Raw genomic sequence first — 20,116 nt, 5'->3', positions numbered from 1 at the left:
GTGAAGTATAGAATTTTACAGAAATATCGATGATTTCAAAATCTGTGAAGCATTTTCTTCCCAAACTTGGCTTCTTAGTTCTTTTCTTCTTCAATGATCTTGTCCTCTATTCTCATGTCAACCACTCACCATCTTAGCCATAGCTCAGATTTTTTCCCTGAAATCATTTCATTACTCTCACCCCATAATTTCAGTTTCACACCTTCTGCTCTCTGACCACCTCCTTCGTCTGCCTTAGTTTCTTCCTCCAGTATCCCAATTCCTACAGCCATTAAACAGACTAGAAACTAGAATCATGGATCTTTCCACCCTTTTATACATACGCACTAGCTTTATTTCTTCCCACCTTATACAGATTAAAGTTCATGATAAATCATTAAAATCACTCTCTTGTGACTTTTTTTTTTTTCAATAACAGTGAGGAAAACAAAACCTCCACTACCATAATAATCCCTTATCTGGAAAGCAGCATTATCTAGAGCTTTCTATATTACTACTCACTTAAGGGCTTTAGTTATTGAAAGAAACATTTTACTTACACATCTTTGATTTTGTTTTTCTTCACTAAAATAGAACTTAAAAAAATCACATTTATTGACATACAATTTTCACATTACTTCCAGCACTAAGTGGTAAATATGATTTCCTTCTCATCACATGGTTCATAATGAGCTTTATAAATTAAAAATCAAAGTCCTTGAATTACTCAATGTAAGAATTCGCAGAGAAATTAAAAATGATATTTTATACTTTCATTGAAATATTATGTAACAAGTTGCATTTATTGAAAGGTTGCCACTGATTATTTCAAAGGTGGTTTAAATGATTTTAGATAGGGAACATAGCTTTAATGATTTTAGGTAGGGGAATAGATAGAGGACATAGATACAGACATACATAGGGCCCATAGACACAGATAAGGGACATATCTGATGATTTTAGGTAGGGGACATTCTAATGATTTTAGGTAGGGGACATAGCTTTAATATTATTTTATGTGTCATTAACACATATGGAAACTGCTCCCAAGTGGGTCCAAAAGTTACTAGCACAAGTCATGCTGGGGGTTACATCCCATAAACTCAAACCAATGTTCTTTCACTGACAAATTGTTGTTACAGAGATCTTCATTAATCAAGAATTTTATTTAAATTCTTTAAATAGCATTCTTTTAGGACACATATGCCTAACAACCAAAAGGTGTTAGCATATTCTTTAATTCAATATAACTAAACTGGTATTTAGAAAGGGATTCTATGTGAAAGTTGATAGGCTAAGTGCTGAAAACGAAGAAAATTACCCTGAACACCCTGGTTTCTCCTCTCAAGGAGTTTATAACCCAGTTTGGCCTGGAAGAAGGACACATTTACAATTAGCCCTTGACTTTAAAAATTAAAATACACTGGCTATGTTCAATAAAAAGGAAATGATTTGCCTTAAACTCCTTTATTTGGCAATGCTTTGAGACTATTTATGCATTCAGTTTTTAATAGTGACTCAAATTCAGTGTGGTGCAGAAGAAAGAAAAATAACTTTTGAATTTGGCAGATCTGAGTTTAAATTGGTTTCTGCAAATTGATGTCTGCCTCTAAACAAGATTTTAACTTTCAGTTTTTGTTTGTTAATTTTTAAAGTGTAAATAGATACCACTCTTTCAGGGTGGTTGTAAGTATGTATCATGCACAGTGCTTGGAAGACATTTGGCACTCCAAATTAGGCAAATGTTTTTCTGACATTATGTTTAGGTAGTAACAGATGCCTATTGTTAAGATTCTTAGACACGTAGAACTTAATATAGAAAAAAGAAAGAAGGGGCACCTGGGTGGCTCAGTCGTTAAGCGTCTGCCTTCGGCTCAGGTCATGATCCCAGGGTCCTGGGATCGATCCCTGCATCGGGCTCCCTGTTCGGCAGGAAGCCTGCTTCTCCCTCTGCCACTCCCTCTGCTTGTGTTCCCTCTTTCACTGTGTCTCTCTCTGTCAAATCAAATCTTTAAGAAAAAAAAGAAAAAAGAAGAGAAACAGATAATGCTTCTAAAATCTAATCAAGCTGTACCAATGATTACTCAGTATTTGAGTGTCTAAGAATACTAGGGTAAAAACTACTCAAGTGTTTCCAAAAGAGGAGAGGGGGAAAAAAAAAAAGGCTTTCTCGAGGGATTCTCAATGACTTTCTTACTAACTAAAGAATGAAATATAAATCCATAGAAATCATAGAATTATAAAGGTAGAAATGAATTCATAAATTATGTAATACAAATTCTTATTTTACAGCTGAGGAAACCAAGGTCAAGAACTTTTGGATTAATTGTTACAATCAATATAGTGAGAAAACTGAAGACTTGCAGTTTTCCTGTTTGCCAAGACATCTTATGAGAAAACAAACCACTTCCTTAAAAAAGAAAACACATACTCAAACATAGATATATAACATAAATTGGAAAAGAAAGAGTAAGAATGCTATAAAAAGCTGAAATAAAGAAGCCTTAAGAGAACTTATAGGTAAAATACAAGTGATTATAAACTCCATATTGTTCTATTTATCTTTACTACTCTTTCCAAATGGAATTTACATAATATTCCTCTTAATTATTTGATTAAGATCATTCTATTTTTAAAAGTTATTTACTCTTTTATTAATGTGATATTTTTCAGGTCATTTATTTGGTAACTGCAATTATTTATGCTTAACATATAATCAAAGAACCATTATTCCCTACTGACAAAATCTCAGAATTGCTAGTGATAGCCAACCTCTCCTTAACAGTCTTAAAACAATGATTTGCCACACATGTATGCCATATTTGTAATTAAACTATACACAGAAATCTGGGTCAACTTTGTTAATGATGTACTCTATTCAAAACTCTTAAACATGATACTGAGTATCTGTTATGTGTGAACTATGAAAGGAGTAAAGTTCATATTCATATTCGATTAAAAATAACATCTAAGCTAAACTTTAAAAAACCTCCTTTTATCATATTTATTTATAACTAATAGCAATGGGACATTCAATCATCAGTATAATTTTATTGGTTAGAAAATATTATTTAAAACATGTGTATATTTGATATGAAATCCTTTATAAAATTTTACTAGATTTAATTTTTAATTTTAAATTTTAGTGTAGTTTTAGTTTTACAGCAAAATTGAGCAGAAGGTACAGAGATTTCCCATATATATCCTTCCCCTAGATATACACAACCTCCCCCATTATCAACATCCCCCACCAGAGTGATACTTTTTTTTTTTAAGATTTTATTTATTTATTTGAGAGAGAGACTGAGATAGAGAGAGCATGAGAGGGGGGAGGGTCAGAGGGAGAAGCAGACTCCCTGCTGAGCAGGGAGCCCGATGTGGGACTCGATCCCAGGACTCCAGGATCATGACCTGAGCCGAAGGCAGTCGCTTAACCAACTGAGCCACCCAGGCACCCCAGAGTGATACATTTTTTATAGTTGATGAACCTTCATTGACTCATCATGATTACCCAAAGTCCATAGTTTACATCAGGGTGTTATCATTCTGTGATTTTGAACAAATGTATAATGACATGTATGTACCATTATAGGATCATGCGGAGTATGTTCAGTGTCCTAAAAATCCTCTGTATTCCACTTATTCATTCCTTTCTCCCTCCCAATTTCTGACAACAACTCTCTTCATTGTTTTGCCATTTTTAGGATGTCATATAGTTGGAATCGTGCAGTATATAGATTTTTTCAAATGGCTTCTTTCACTTAATAATATATGTTTGAGTTTCCTCTATGTCTTCACATGACTTGATAGTTCATATCCTTTTAGCACTGAATAATATTCCATTATTTGGATGTATTACAGTTTACTAATTCATACACCTACTGAAGGACATCTTGGTTGTTTCCAAGTTTTGGCAATTATTAATAAAGCTGCTCTAAATATCTGTGTGCAGCTTTTTGTGTGAACATAAATTTTCAAGTCCTCTGGGTAAGTGCCAAGAAGTGTAATTGCTAAATTGTATGGTAAGAGTATGTTTAGTTTCATAAAATCTTTTAAGTGAAATAACTTGGGCTTTATCAAAGGAATCAAAAATAGCATCTTTTAGAAGAGGAGAAATATTTTCTTTTCCTCTTTCTTTTATTCCATCTTATTAAAAAACAAAGACAACAGAAAATGAAATATCTGCTTTCAAGAGATGATGAACTTTTATGGTTGACAAAAAACACTTGATCTCCTGTCAACCTTATGCTAACAACCAAATGCTTGGCATTAAAATTGTATGCTATTCTTTTTCTTAGATATAAATCATTTGAATAGTCTCATGGATTAAATAATATTCAGAAGAAAATAGCCTAAAGATGATATATTTTCACCAGGTCCTACTGAAATGTATAAACCAACTATATATATTTTTAATCTAGCACATATTATACAACAATCTACTCTAATTGAATTTAATACACCTTAATTTTCAAGAGAATTTTAACTTACTTCAATTGAGCTTTGATATATGTGGATATTCTCCAAACTACTCACATGATGTGTATGCCTTACTGTAGGTTCTTTTAAGGGAAAATAACCTAGAACTATATGAATCATAATATAATTTCATGTATGATAAGTAACACTCATAAAAAATTAACTGAGGAATATATAATGCATGTATTCCTGCAACTGTCTATTTTTATTGCATAACCTCACTGGACCAGAGAATTATATTATTGACTATGTTATTTTTTGCATCTTTCTCAGATCTGAATCATTTTAAATCCAGTTTTTAAAAAAATATTAGGCATCCTTTTTCAGATGCAGAGCCATTAAAATATCCATAAAACTAAAACTACATCTGCCTTTAGTATTGTTATTCAAGATATCGCCCAATATAAGTATATTTTGGTTTGGAAGATTTATGGAGGGCATTTCTCTCAAAGGTCAGTAATAGAAAAAGTATTGTCTTCCCAAGAAACTTATGATTACTGGTTAGTATCATGTATTGTCAACATATAACATTTTACTCTCTAGATTTGTTCTGGAAATCAGTAAGCTCATATTCAGCTTATTTTTCAGCTCAAAAGATATATATTGTGTATCACCAGATATTTCGAACTGATTCATATAATTTACAAATTAATTAGTGATTTTTTTTGTTCCCGAAATAATTGTATTTCAATACTGTGATTTTGTAAATCATCTTGATTTTTTTCTTTATTCAAGACAAGAAAAATATAATAAATATAATATCAAAATCAAATGGTTTGATCAAAATGTGCTTACTCATTTAGTGTCCACAGTAAATATTTTAAGACTGAAAATATCATATATTTTATTTTATCCTTTCAGTATATATCCACTGATAATTTTGACAAATTTATTAAAAATGTTGGACTATTAATCAAATGCTCATTTTCAAGAAAATAGGACTGGTAGATTAGTCCTCAAATTCATCTCACGCCTGTGTGCCAGAGACTTACATTGACTTATTTAAAAAATCTTGGTCTTGCTGAAGCTATATATTCAGTAATGTTTTGCACAGATAAGTGCTTCAAATAGTTACTGAATGTAGACTCAAAGTGACAAGATAAATTATCTATTTTTGGTTTATTTTAAGATGAGTTTTAGAGATAGTAATCTGTGATATGTGAATACATTACAAATTTAACACAAACACTTCACTGGCATATTTGCGTATGTTATAAAATTTATATAACATATAAAATATGTTATAAAATTATTATTTACAATTTCACCTTACAAAGATTCAAGATGTGTTAAGTGCCTAGTTATATAGCATTTTCAACAATGAACTTACTTATTTCTTGATATATTGTAATATGGTAGCTTTTACTTGGTGGATATATTAATATATTTAATGTTTTATGATTATCTTAGCTTTCTTGGTTTTGTATCAAGATAATCGTAATAATCAAAAATATTATGGCAATTATGTATCTTTAAATGGTCAAACTGAAAAATGTTGTGAGAATTATGATGCCTTAAACAGTTTTATAAAACTGTATCAGCTTCTTTGAGCTTAGTCCTGGTGACTCTGACCACTAATCTGTATACTGTGAAAACTGAGCTTGAATGCAAAATTTTAAACCAAATAATGTATTAATAAACACACTACTAGTATCTAACCCTCCACTCAGCTAAATAGATGAAGTTTTAAACATTATGAAGCAATTATACAACTTTTTTTTTTAAAGATTTTATTTATTTAAGAGAGAGAGAATGAGAGAGAGAGAGAGCATGAGAGGGAGGAGGGTCAGAGGGAGAAGCAGACTCCCTGCCGAGCAGGGAGCCCGATACGGGACTCGATCCCGGGACTCCAGGATCATGACCTGAGCCGAAGGCAGTCGCTTAACCAACTGAGCCACCCAGGCGCCCCAATTATACAACTTTTGAAAACATTAAATGACTTTACACAATTTTGTTGAAATAGCAATCATTCCAGCACATGAATCTGGTCAAAAAAACGTCAAAGGGCATGAGGATAATAATTTGTATGTAAAAAACAAAAAACAAAACAAAGCAAAACAAAACAAAACAAAACAAAAAAACAATAAGGCATTTATAATAACCCCAAGTGAAATAATCAAGAAATTTCATCATAATATCCCTATTTCTTAAGGTAATAGATTTGTGAGGAAAATATATGTTCAAAAGCATTATTAATTGCTCAAGTCTCTCAGAATTTAGAAAACAACTTGGTTTTTACCCATGGTTTGCTCTGAAATTCAAGACTGTAAATTTTCAATAAACTTTCAAGAGACAAGTAATTTGAAGGGGTAAAGCCTGAGAACAAACAATATATTTAATTATCACTATTCTGGAAGAGCTAAAGTAAACAAAGATCAGAAACCTGGAAGACACTTCACAGAGGTCATTGAACAGGTTAGGATGTAGCCTCTATAGTGAATGGAGTCATGGACCATGTTTTTCCTAGAGTGTAATATTCACTGAAATTACCATAGCTCAAAACATCTTAATTATAGATGTGGACTCAGTGATTATTTTTCATGATGTTTTTGCTGAATTTATGGCATATGATTATTTTTTTGTAAATATGCTATAAATCCTATAATTATTTAATGTAATTTCAGATATATGGAGGGATAGAGTGTATTGTACCGTGTAGAGAAGTATAGAGAGGGGATATGTCATAAAAGAGGTAAGATATTGCCTTTCTCTTAAAAGATGAAGAGAAGGTAAAAACAAACCATTAATGCAAAAGAAAACTCTTGGCAAATGTACAGAATTTTAAAAATAAAACCATATAAAATAAAATAAAATAAAATAAATGCATGGAATTTAAATCTACTATTTGGAACTGCAGAATAAAAGTAAGTCCGGCATGAAGAAAGATTTAGATGCACTTCAAAATCAAACTATTTAAATCATGTTTGAAGAGATCATTTCAAAGGTTTTAGGAGATTGGTCTTTAACAAGTCCTTTAATCTAAGTCTCAAATTATTTTTGAAGTAGTTGAAGTGCTAATTATAAAGATATTATTTGGTTTGTGTAGAGTAGTGTTGAAAGGATACATATTAAAGCAAATTTGGACCAAATTATAAAAAACCTTAATGCCTGGGGAATCTTTCTTTTAAACTATGTTCAATGAGTTCCATTGAAGGAATTGACCATGTCTGTGGCATGATCAAAGTGAAATTTGAAATTTAGTTCAAAGAAGAATCTCTCAGAGGCAAATATGTTAAGTGACAATAGAAACTTAGAGAATTAAAAACAAAAACACTTTAATTAGAATCTGAAGGTCTGTGGTTAAAATCTGATCAATGTGATATCAGTCAAATTACTTATACTACCTTTTATATGAGATTACCTTTTTAGCTATTTTATGTAAGCCTCAAATGGGACAATATATCAGAGTACACACTGTACAGTTCATGTTCTTATATAAATACAATATATAGTTTATGGATGTGGAGAATATATGGATGAGATTTAGAAGATTAGATTGTTAGAGGGCCCATACCAATGAACTTAATAGCTGACAAGATAAGGGGAAGGATAAAAGGAAGATGGATAGAATATTAGCAAATCTATCCCCAGATGTAAAATAAGATCTATAGTTAATACAGTTAGTTGCTCAGTCATCCCTGACTACTAAATATAATGTAATCTGAATTCAAAGTCATATGACAAAATGAATGAGATTGTTATTTCCATCAATATGGTGAGGACATTACTACGGTCTGGCCATAATCAGAGATTTTCAGAAAGTAGCTTCCTGGAAGGGAAAAAAATAATTTATGCTGGCCCTTTAAGAATGCCGAGTGATTTGGGGTCATACTGGATTCTGTAGTTCATTTGACTTGCTTACTCATTGTTTCAAGGTGACCTCTTCATGCAGATTTCCTTGATTCACTTTTATTTTTTGTCTGGTAATGTTGGTTTTGTTGAAAAAATAGTTTTTTTTTTTTTTTTAAAGAGAATTATGAAGAACTTCTTATATTTTAAAAACAACTTTGAATTGTGAGGAAGGTACTTAAATTGGAAAAGTGGCAATGTACAACAAAAAGAAGATGAAATGCTACAAGAGTAATTAAAGGAAAAAGTCTCTTAAGTGTTGCTTGGGAGCTATGGGCACTTTGGTTCCAAAACTATGAAATTTCTTGACAGTGAAGGAGGCTCTGGGAAGCGGGGCGGGTAGCAGATGGTGCTGGAGGCATGCTCAGAGAAGAAGTGCTTAAACTGAATGCCCTTTATGATTTGCTGCTACTTGTACAAAACTAGTTTAGTGGATCCACTAGGTAAGCAAAAAGAGAAACATCGAATTTTATAACAGATTAGTATAAAATTATAGAACTATGGCTATAAAAATAATGTAGAAATATATGAAGATAATTGCAAAGCTTGCACTTTGCTCTTAATTTCAACAAAGCATATAATTATCATAATCTGTTAATTTAAAATTTCTTATTTAATACACGTATCATAGAATAAATATATATTGAAGGTTATACACACATACATGTATATACACAATGCACGTATACCAAATAGAGTATATTGTCGTCTTAAAGTGTTACAGTTTGCTCTGGTAAAATATTACTATCTACTTCACAGTCAACATTTATCTGACTATAATATATAAGGATAGGAAAATATATTTTATTATATAAATAGTGATAGAGATTAAAAATATAAAATTATTAAAGAGGTTAAAAATATATATTTGTGGAAACCGTCAAAGCAGAAATTTTGGGACAAGTGTTGCCTCTCACAGACAAAAGCAATAATCTCGTTGGATAATCAAAACAATCTTGTTATGTAATTGAATATGCCCGATTTATTTTATAGAAATGATGTAGGATTCTTTTCTGTTTTGAATGAATGATCAAATCAGATAACTGCTGAGTAGTTTGTTTCACTTTGCTGGTATAGGCAAAAGATATACAAATATGAGGCCACTATGTAAAACAGCAAAGTAAATTATATCTCTGGTTAAATATTTCATATGTAGTTAGTAGCAGAATATTATCACAAGCATTAACTCAGGGACATAGTACATATTTTGCTACACAAGAAATAAAGGGGTAATCATGCTCAACACTGAGAATGTTCTAGTTTTGTCATTGTGGAGGATTCTCCGCTGGGGAATATGTGTATTTGGCACAATCATGTAAATATATTAACCAGATGTCAAGTATGAATGACTATTTTCTCAATGACACTGACATTTAAGCAACTAATGTAAAGTATTTTGGAGGTGCTAGCAGTAATTACACCAGAAGTGACAATTATTTTTTTGCTTTTGTGGAATCCTCCTTATGGCTGCAGCAACACATCATTTTAAGTTGCCTGTGAAATATTTGCACAATATCCCAGTTCTGGGCTTCATGAACCAAGAAGCAGGAAAGTTCTATAGTCTCTTCTACCTTCTCAAAATCATTTACTCAAGCCAGCGTTTTCCAACACGTTTTTTTTTTTTTGAATAATACTCCATGAAAAGAAAAAATAAAAGAATTCCTAAGAATTCGAGAGAGATTCATACTCCTTCATCCTTTTGGAATGGATGGAACACACACACACACCGAACTATAGGTATTTCTAGTTATTATAATTCTAGTTACATATAATTACATATCTGAAATTGTATATACTAAGTTACAGTTATGGTTACATACATGACTTGTAGTAAGCAAACCTTCTGTATTTTCTTTTGTCAAAAATTCTCAGACTTCCTTTAATGACACATTATCTTTCTGCTATCTCAGAAGGGACTGAGAACTTTGGTAAATGTTCAAGTAAACATTGATGACAGTGGTGAATCCTTCCATCCTGATGAAAACAGCAGTTTATGTTAGGCCAAAATTAACCAAAGCGGCCTGGCTTGTGGGGGGGAAATCGTACCAAGAGACCGAGGTGGTGTCAGGAGCACATGAGGGAAAATCAGGACACTTTAGTGGTTCAGGAAGTCACATCCCGCTCCTTGAATCCTAGAACTCTGTGCATAGTGGTCGCTAAATTTAATGAATTCCATTAAAGTAATTTAAAGTAATAAATGTAGGGGCGCCTGGGTGGCTCAGTTGTTAAGCATCCGCCTTCGGCTCAGGTCATGATCCCACGGTCCTGGGATCCAGCCCCGCCTAAGGCTCCCTGCTCCATGGGGAGCCTGCTTCTCCCTCTGCCTGCCGCTCTCCCTGCTTGTGCTCCCTCTCTCTCTCTAATAAATAAATAAAATCTTGTTTTTTAAAAAAAGTAATAAATGTAAATAGTCTCTTGAATTTAAGGGATTATTTGCACAACCCATATATTAAGGAATATATTTTTCACCAAAGATTTTATTAAGTATGAGCACCTGTCCTCAATAGATGAGTTTGATTAAGATCACAGACTACTAAAAAAAAATCCTAGTGGATGGATTTATTTCATTGTACCATAATACTAATAGCTAATATGTTACAATTCTAACTCTGCAAATTATAAAAAATATTTACATGATGAGTCCACTTTCTGGAATTATTTATAAACTCATTCTGTCATTCATGAAACAGAAGCTCTGTGGTTTACTGGTGTGAGGAGCTGCAGTGAGAGGGTACCCTCTGTTTTGGCCCCAAGCTAACTATTAAAATAGCATCCCTTGATAATATTATTCTACTTTTCAACAGCTCTGTTGTTTCTTACATCATTTTGGAAAATAAACCTATGCTTTAGAGCTCCCCATGTGGGTAATTCCCTCAACAACCATAGAATCTCAAGATTTGACCATGTATCCCTAAATATAAGCCTGAATATTTGTCTGTGTATATATTTTAGGAGAAAATAATTCTTTTCCCTGGGTACAAATGCCTTCCCTTCAAAAACAGAAGGTGCTTTAGATTTCAGCTTCCATTTCATAAAGATATGTTATATATGTCATTCTTATTTACAAGAAGTTTTCTTTACAGTTCAGTGTGTACCCTTCTCCTGACTACACAGAATAGATGTTGATGAATAAAGAATCCAAAGATGTTGGCTTCAGGGCAACTGAGATCAATCTCATTACACAATATTGTTAAGAAAGCTGTTAGTTTTATACAGGGCAACCATTTTATGTGGCATACAGTAGACAAAAGGTTAAATACATATTGTAATTTTTTTAAAAATAAAATTGTTTCAAATTAAAATAGATTCATGAGAGAATGCATGCTGTCATGAATTAAAAAAAAGAAATAAAATTTACAAGCAATTTGTTCTTTAGTTTAATTCATTTCACCATATTGAACTTTCAAGATGGAATAAATGGTATTTTTAGCAAATTTAAATTTAAACATTAACTCTATCACAGCATTCTTGCTGGAGATTAACTTTCATTGCTCCCATTCATATTCTGAAAGATATGAAATCATCATGGCTCTTATCACAACATGATTACAATAGAATATCATTTTGTAAAAAATCAGAAGCAATTTTCTTTTTCTTTCTCTCTTTCTTTCTTTCTTTCTTTCTTTCTTTCTTTCTTTCTTTCTTTCTTTCTTTCTTTCTTTCTTTCCAGTAATCTCTACCCCCAATATGGGGTTTGAACTCATAACCCAGAGAGCAAGAGTCACATGTTGTACAGACTGAGCCAGGCAGGTGCCCCTTAGAAGCAATTTTAAAGCAGTTTTTAAAATGTTGAGTTTTATAAGAATCTGTATCTTCACTAAGTTGTCAAATTGTGAAATGTGGAATTATATGGGTGAATTATTTCATGTAGTTTGTCTGTTTATATTGACCAGATTCATACTGATGAGAGTAAGCAGAAATCAGTTTGACTTTGATTTTATTGACAGTTTCAATACATAACTACATTTTTATAAAAATAGAAAATTATTCTGAGCCCGAAATATGATGTGTTACATATAGTATATTATGCTAAAATATATTAATATACATGGTGGATAACATATATGAAAATACAGTGAATTATTATACATTGCAATTACTTTAGGAGCATATAACATTAAGGGTGCCTTAATTTTGGAATTGATGTTTTTAGATAAAACGAAGGCATTTACACTTAAAAAAAAAAAGTCTTGTCAAGGATGGGCATTTCACTTTTTTTTTTTTTTTATCTCTTAGCTTGCATTTAAACACTGCATCACACCTGTTTTTGGCACCTGGCATCAGTTTCTTTGTAAAATTAAACTACCTATCATTTTTAAACAAGCAAAAAGAAATGATTTATTAAGCACAATAAAATTCCGTATTCTGTATCTAGATTCATCATAAAATTATAGGTATGTCAATATAAATTTCATGTTGTGAGCTGAAAGGTTTAAATGCCATAAGCTATCTTCTTGATGTTGAGAAAGAATAACTATCCAGGTGTGGTGATATTTTCAGTTAATGTTTCTGCAGAGGTAATTAAAGGCTTATCAAATTATGACAAAGATTTAATCATATGTTAGGTCACAAAGAACTAATCTAAATCTTGCTTCAAAGAAGTTTAAGTCATTTTGAATGTGAACTAGTGTTTAAAACTGAGGGTTGCCATCTGGGCCATGTCTATTACCATTTTTTCTTAAGTTCACCAAACTCTTCTCTATCTTTGCTGGCATTTAATAGATATGTAATAGATATGCTAATGCAATGTGCAAGTTAATTCATGGAAACCAACCAGTCACCTACTTCTTTCATATGACCGAAGTTTATTTTCAGTCTGAATATGTACCTTTTTGTTCTCATTGAATTGCAGAGTGAAAATGCAAAATTCTGCTTTGGCTTAATACTTTCAATGGAAGTTCTTATAGAAGGGAACAAATTACTGGAAGTTAAAAAGGATTAGAGATATTTGAGATATAATTTGATACTAATATAGTACTTTAAAGCACACTTTTATTTTTATTCTTTAAAAAAGATTTTACTTATTTATTTATTTTAGAGAGAGAGAGAGAGAATCTCACACAGCCTGCACTGAGCGAGAGCCCCAAGGTGGGGTTTGATCTCAAAACTCTGAGATCAGGACCTGAGCTGAAATTAAGAGTCTGAGGCTTAACTGACTGAGCCACCCAGCCACCCCTAAAGCATACTTCTAAAATTTTGGTTTTATGTTAGACAGCTAGAAAATAGACAGTTCAGCTGGACTTGATCCTATGAAAGCTCCCTGTGGATAGGATTTGTCACGTATCAGATAGAGGTATTTAAGTAATTTGTGTTAAATAGAGGAGTGAGGAAATTGACATCTAATATAGTTTTAAAGATGTCTATGTGATGACAAAGATCCTGATTATTCCAAGTAATACTGTAAGACTCAGTTAATTTATCAGAATTTTTCATTACTTGGTATAAGAATACATGTTTTGGGAAACAGCTATTTATTTTACTGGTTTTTTTTTTCAGTCTGGATTTGAATGTTTACCATCATGTTACTGTACTCCTATAACAGCATAATTAAGCATTTATATAACACGAGGCTGTGGAATTAAAAAAAAAGGAGATAAAATCAATGATAATTTCTGTTGGGGGATTTAGTAATGATTGGAAATTTTACTTATATATCTTCCACTCTAGAGAGCATTCTTGGGAGCTGCAATAATTCCCCAAAGGCAAAATATTATAAGAAGGATGCTCAACTTGGATCCTGTTTGAGTCAGAGTTCAATCAACAATATGTCAGAGAGGAGGTAAGTGAGTGGACTTTTCTTTGCCTCTCTTCATTTGTACTTGGAAGAAATTATGTTGTGTCAATTCTTAAATAATATAACAGAGATGAGTGTTTCCTAAAATTTTAGTGCATTAATGTAAGTCCTGAGAGATGCTTTATGAAATATATATAAAATGTATATATATATATATATGTATATATATACTTGTCCTCAATGAGTTTAGGAGACGCTATATGCTATCCTACTTGAAGATTTAAATACACATTAGCATATTAAGAGCTCACTGAAGTCCTTCAATAAATTGTTGAAATGCACTTGGGAAGTACTGATGAAGATAATTACACAATGCAGTTTTTTGGCCAATATTAACTTATGATATTTATTAAGAAATCATTAGTATTCTAATCTTTTTAAAGTAGATGTCCCGTAAACAGCTACCAATTTATAATTATTCAGATAGCAAAGTACCACCTTGAGGCTATATCTTAAATAAAGCCTCCAATGGGGAGTAATACTTGATTTATCTGAATTACACCTGAACAGCTTGGAGACCTCCCATAGTTAAGCAACTGTAACAGCTTGCAGACCTCCTGCATAATATAAAATAAAATATCCAGAGTGCTGTAAAAAAGCGAAATGATGTAAGTCTGTGAACTTCTTCCTATTTGTGTTTTATTTATACTGTTTATAAAAGTAAATTACTTGTTTGAAGTACTACTCTTGAAGCTGCCTGAATCTCTATGGGGAAGTACTCCTGTGAATCCTCTTTTATTAGTACTGGTTGATCTTTAGCTCTGGAGATGAGATCAGCAAGGTTAAAAAGCTTTGCTTTCTAAGGGGAGAGTCAATCTGATTTGAGAATAGAGGGAGACCTAGTAAGAGCCAAACCTGATGGAAATGATCTCTTTTTAAAATGACCCTGAATAGTGTACCCAGGGCAGCCGCATTTCTGTAAATAGCTGGATAATGCTATCCTTTACGCTTCGGCTCCAAAGAACCACCTGAAAGATAACATCTAACAGGAGTTTGGAATCATTTTGCCATCAGAGAGAAAGTTTACTTATTTTCTTTTTTTTCTCCCACTTTCAGTTTTGGTTAAAGAAACACCGATGATGATTATTCTGATGAGTTATCTTAATTCACGAGAATAAATAATTTTACATTTATAAATAATTATCCTATTTCTCTTATGTGATGAGAAAACATACCTTATTTTCTAATCATCATTTTAATTGGGTCAACAAACAGAATGGCATATCTTCTCCTAGCTAATATCACTGGTTTTTATGTCTTTAATAATACTGAAACAGTAATTTTTAGCCTTGTTGGAAAATCCTTACAAGAACTGGATGAAGGTTATGATTATTCGTTCCAAGGAAAAAAAATAGATTGAAACCCAATTAATGAGTTACCAAGACCTCAGATTAGGAAACAGGAGGGGAAGAGGAGAGAGGGTGGCCTTAATCCTATTCACCTATTCTTTCTCTTTCTTTGATGAAAGAGGATAGATGATGATGATAGATGATAGATAGATAAGGATCAATGCACACATACATATGTACTGTCCATACTCACAAATTTTCTAAATAATATTTATATTATAATGTTAATTATAAATACATAGCAGAATACTCAGGCCATTTTAGTGTCTAGGATTTAAATGACAGAATTCAACACCTTCAACCAATCATCAGTATGAGTGAGTTTTGTGAAATTGATCGTTTTAAGGGCAAAATTCTCTTCTATGTGACCAAATTGATTAGTGGGTTTATTTATTTCTTTATGTATGCCCTGTTTTTTCTTACCAAGATTTAATGCAGACCATACCAGATTGGAGAAAAAGCAGAATGATATCATAAAAGATTTAATTAAAATGCACAAATTCTCACTTTTCCTAGGACAAAAATGTTTACCAATTAATGCTTTGCACATTTACCTTGTTTGTAAAAGGAAATTATTTGTTGAAATACTACCCTTGAAGATGCCTGGGTCTCCATAGGATAGAGTCCTGTGAGTTCTCTTTTGCTAGAAGTAGATGATCTTTAGCTGGAAAGAGATCATGTAGACATGGCCTTAGAGATAGAGACAAGGACAGGTCTAGCCTTTTCAAATGAGAAGCATGAAGGATGGGGATAGTATTCTAGATTTTTATTAGTCAAATGCATCTTAGCATCACCCTCAAATGTCATGTATGAGTAGTTAGTACATGTGCATATCCATGTGTTAGGTCTCCTTACATTCTCCTGATTCTCTGCTTATGTTCTCTCTCTCCCCCGTCTTTTTCTAACTCCTAATTTCCACCACATCAAATCCCAGGCTTTATGGATCTCAGTTTAATTTGAGCCACTTTGTGAAGGGTTTCTCTGACAATCCAAAAACTCAGATCCTAATTTTCAACTTATTTTCTGTATTTCTACATAATAATCTTAAAATCTGATTCTTTACACCTATGTACATATATTCACATATTTTTAAAATAATTTTCCTGAGTGTAAACCTTGTCTATTCAATGGTACTATAAGGTTTAGTAGAGATTTTGATAAAAATTTGCTTTCTAGCAATGACTTTGTCACTTTTTGTCACGTAAGAGGCTGATTCTAGAATGCAACTATTGCTATGAACTAAGCAAACCTATGAAATCAAAGTCCCTATTCCATTTTCTGTACTGATGATCCAGTTGGAAAAAAGTTAATGTATCTATTTTTCTTTTATTTTTTAAAAGATTTTATTTATTTATTTGACAGAGAGAGACACAGCGAGAGAGGGAACACAAGCAGGGGGAGAGGGAGAGGGAGAAACAGGCCTCCCCGCTGAGCAGGAAGCCCAATGTGGGGCTCCATCCCAGGACCCTGGGATCATGACCTGAGCTGAAGGCAGATGCTTAATGACTGAGCCACCCAGGCGCCCCTCTATTTTTCTTTTAAACATTACATTTCTATTCAAATTTTTATATTTAATATAAACTCAAGTACCAAGCAGAGCATTTCCCAGTATAAGTTGCTGATTGGAATTTGATCTATGCTATAGAGGTATCTCACATTCTTTAAGGACTGTTTTATTTCCTTCTCTTCAATATTGTTGAAGAGTATATCAAAATGTCTTAGTTTTTTTAAGGATATATAGATACCTCTGAAAAATGTGAAATGTGCATTCAACATACTATATAGCAAAAATGAAAGAAATAATGAGAAATTAGATGCAGGTATCTCTATAAAAGTTACCATTTTTAAAGAAAATCTAACACAAGAATTTATTTGAAGAGAAAGTAAAACATAATGAGGTATTATGAAGAAAGTATAGAATTCAGCTTTTCAGAGATCTATTTAAAAACTCAATGAGACACTTATCCTTTTTTAATTTTTTTTTTATGAGAGACATTTATCCTTAAATGATGATTTAGAGTAATCTTCTGTGATAAATGACTCATTTTGCCTCTTGTATATAGTTGATATAAAGGACCGTATTGTTTACCGACTAAATGTCTCAGATACTTATAAAACATGTACAATTTATCACTCTCTCAAAAAACAAAAACATTTCTGGGGCACCTGGGTGGCTCAGTCGTTAAGCGTCTGCCTTCAGCTCAGGTCATGATCCCAGCGTCCTGGGATCGAGCCCCACATCTGGCTCCCTGCTCCACGGGAAGCTTGCTTCTCCCTCTCCCACTCTCCCTGCTTGTGTTCCCTCTCTCGCTGTGTCTCTCTCTGTTAAATAAATAAACAAAATCTTAAAAAAAAAAAAAAAAGCAAAAACATTTCTTAGAATAAGTACAAACACATATTTTCTACTAAGGTGAGTAACAGCGAAAGAGATGTCAACTCTTTCAGAGGTTTCAGAGATGATGTCTCCTAATAACCTTCTGCCAGATCTATCATCTTGCAAGAAATTATCTCCTTTCAGCTCACCTACACAGTGCCAAAGAGTTATGCTTGTTCAATTAAAGTTATTCCCTAAAACAAATCTGATTATCCTCATCTGCTTCTTTTGGCTTCCTGTTACTTATCCACATAGATGTTGAGAGTATTCTTTCTTTTTTTTTTTTTTTTTTTTAAGGATTTTATTTATTCATTTGTCAGAGGGAGCGAGAGCACAAACGGGGAGAAGCGGGCTCCCCCCTGAGCAAGGAGCCCAATGCAGAACTTGATCCCAGGACGCTGGGATCATGACCTGAGCCAAAGGCATAGATGCTTAACCAACTGAGCCACCCAGGTGCCCCATGTGTTGAGAGTATTCTTATCACAATTGTCACTTTTTGTCCCAGGCATCGAGTTTTCTTCCTGCATCTGTGTGCTTGATACCATTCCGTCTTACCTTCTTCAGTGCCTCCTCTAATCCAGCATGTCCTTTCTCTCATCTTCCTCAGAGCCTACCCACTCCCTAGTCCTTGATTAACTCCTTTCCTTTTAAAAAATGCACTCATTTTTTGTCTACTTGGAAAAAAAAAAAAAAAACTACTCTTGATTCTTCTTTAACATATAGCTACTCTACGTTTTTTTCTTTCTCTTCAATACTAGACTCCTTAAAACAGCAGTATCTAGAACTTCTTTTTTTTTTTAAACCTCCCATTTATTCATTATCCCTCTGAATATGTTTTCCTCTCATCATTATAGTTCGCTTTAAAACATTGTCAATCACATCTTAATTTAAGTCAAATTGAATGTGTTCTATACATGTGACATGACCTCTCTCAAACATTTGATCAATTTAGGCCAGACTCTAAATCTTAAAGTTCTTTTGACTTCAGCATCACTGGTGTTCCAGTTCTTCAATTTGTCTGCTCCTTTGCAGTCTCTATTTAATATTAATGTTCCCAAATATTCTTATTTTAATTCTAACTGTTGTCTTATCTCTGGGTGACTTTTTACTCTTATAGCCGTTTGTATTAGATCAAACATGGAATTTATCTCTCTAGTTTATTATTTCCACAGCCTTGTCCTTTTTACATTATGGGTTCTTTTTCCTAAAATGCATTTACTTACTTCAGTCACCTATAAAAACCTCTGTTTATAACTCAACAAGGATTATTTTAAGAATTGACTAGAGTGATGAATATGTTATTAGATTAGTGTTATATTTTTCCTTTACTGTTCTTTCTCCCAGAGACTATAACAAATATTCTTCTCCAAAAGTTCATTGAAAATATAATCTCTTCATGGATATTTTCTTTATTTTAATAGGGCTAAAGAATCACATTTTTTTTTATTTCACCCTTTAAATGATTTGTTACTGTTTTGTAATTGTAAGCTTCAAGTGATGAGCCAGCACAATAAGTGTGTATTTTGTGCATTGTATCTGGTTAAATTGTGAGACAGTATTTGGTGCTGAGGATTGAAGAGAAGTTGATGATAATCATAGTAAGTCATTGACTAACTCACTTTCTTATTTCTCTGAACAAGCCCCAGTTATCTGTTCCAGATTAATAAATTTAAAATGAAGTAAAATTTAAAACATATAGAATTTAATAAGTCATCTTTTATAATATTCACATATTCTTAATTATTTTTCAAGAATTTTATAATTGTGATGATATATATGAAATAACTGTATCAAATTAAAATTCTCAATAAAATTAAGTGAAAACTTTAAGTAACTTTCCTCAGTGGTGGCAAGACTCTCTTTAGAGGGCAACTTCATTGGCTTTCCCTGAATCTATGCCTGCGCATGCCCCTTATTACAGATCTTCATTTTATTCCTTAAAATGTATAATGAGAAGGTAATTCACCTTTAATGAAATGCCAGAAAATGTATCCAGAAAGTATTACAAAGGAGAAAGTGTCATTTCAAATAGGTACACCTGCTTTCTAAATGACTAACAGTAGGGAGCTTCTAACTCTCAGGTAAATCAGAAAATAAGCGAATTGCTTTTTTAAATTCTTTTCTTGTAAAAGGGATAGTAAATGTCAGGATAACCTTGTACTTGGAAAAAAAAAGATACAGGGATAAAGTGTTAACTTTCAGAGCAACTTGTTTCTAAACATTTCACAGGACATCAGCATTTGTTGGTTTAAAATATACCAACTGATATTTAGTTCTTAATGATACCCAGAG

The sequence above is a fragment of the Leptonychotes weddellii genome, chromosome 2 (genome assembly GCF_054177405.1).
Source record: "Leptonychotes weddellii isolate Sample4059 chromosome 2, ASM5417740v2, whole genome shotgun sequence".
Classification (NCBI taxonomy): domain Eukaryota; kingdom Metazoa; phylum Chordata; class Mammalia; order Carnivora; family Phocidae; genus Leptonychotes; species Leptonychotes weddellii.
This window is presented reverse-complemented; position numbering follows the sequence as displayed.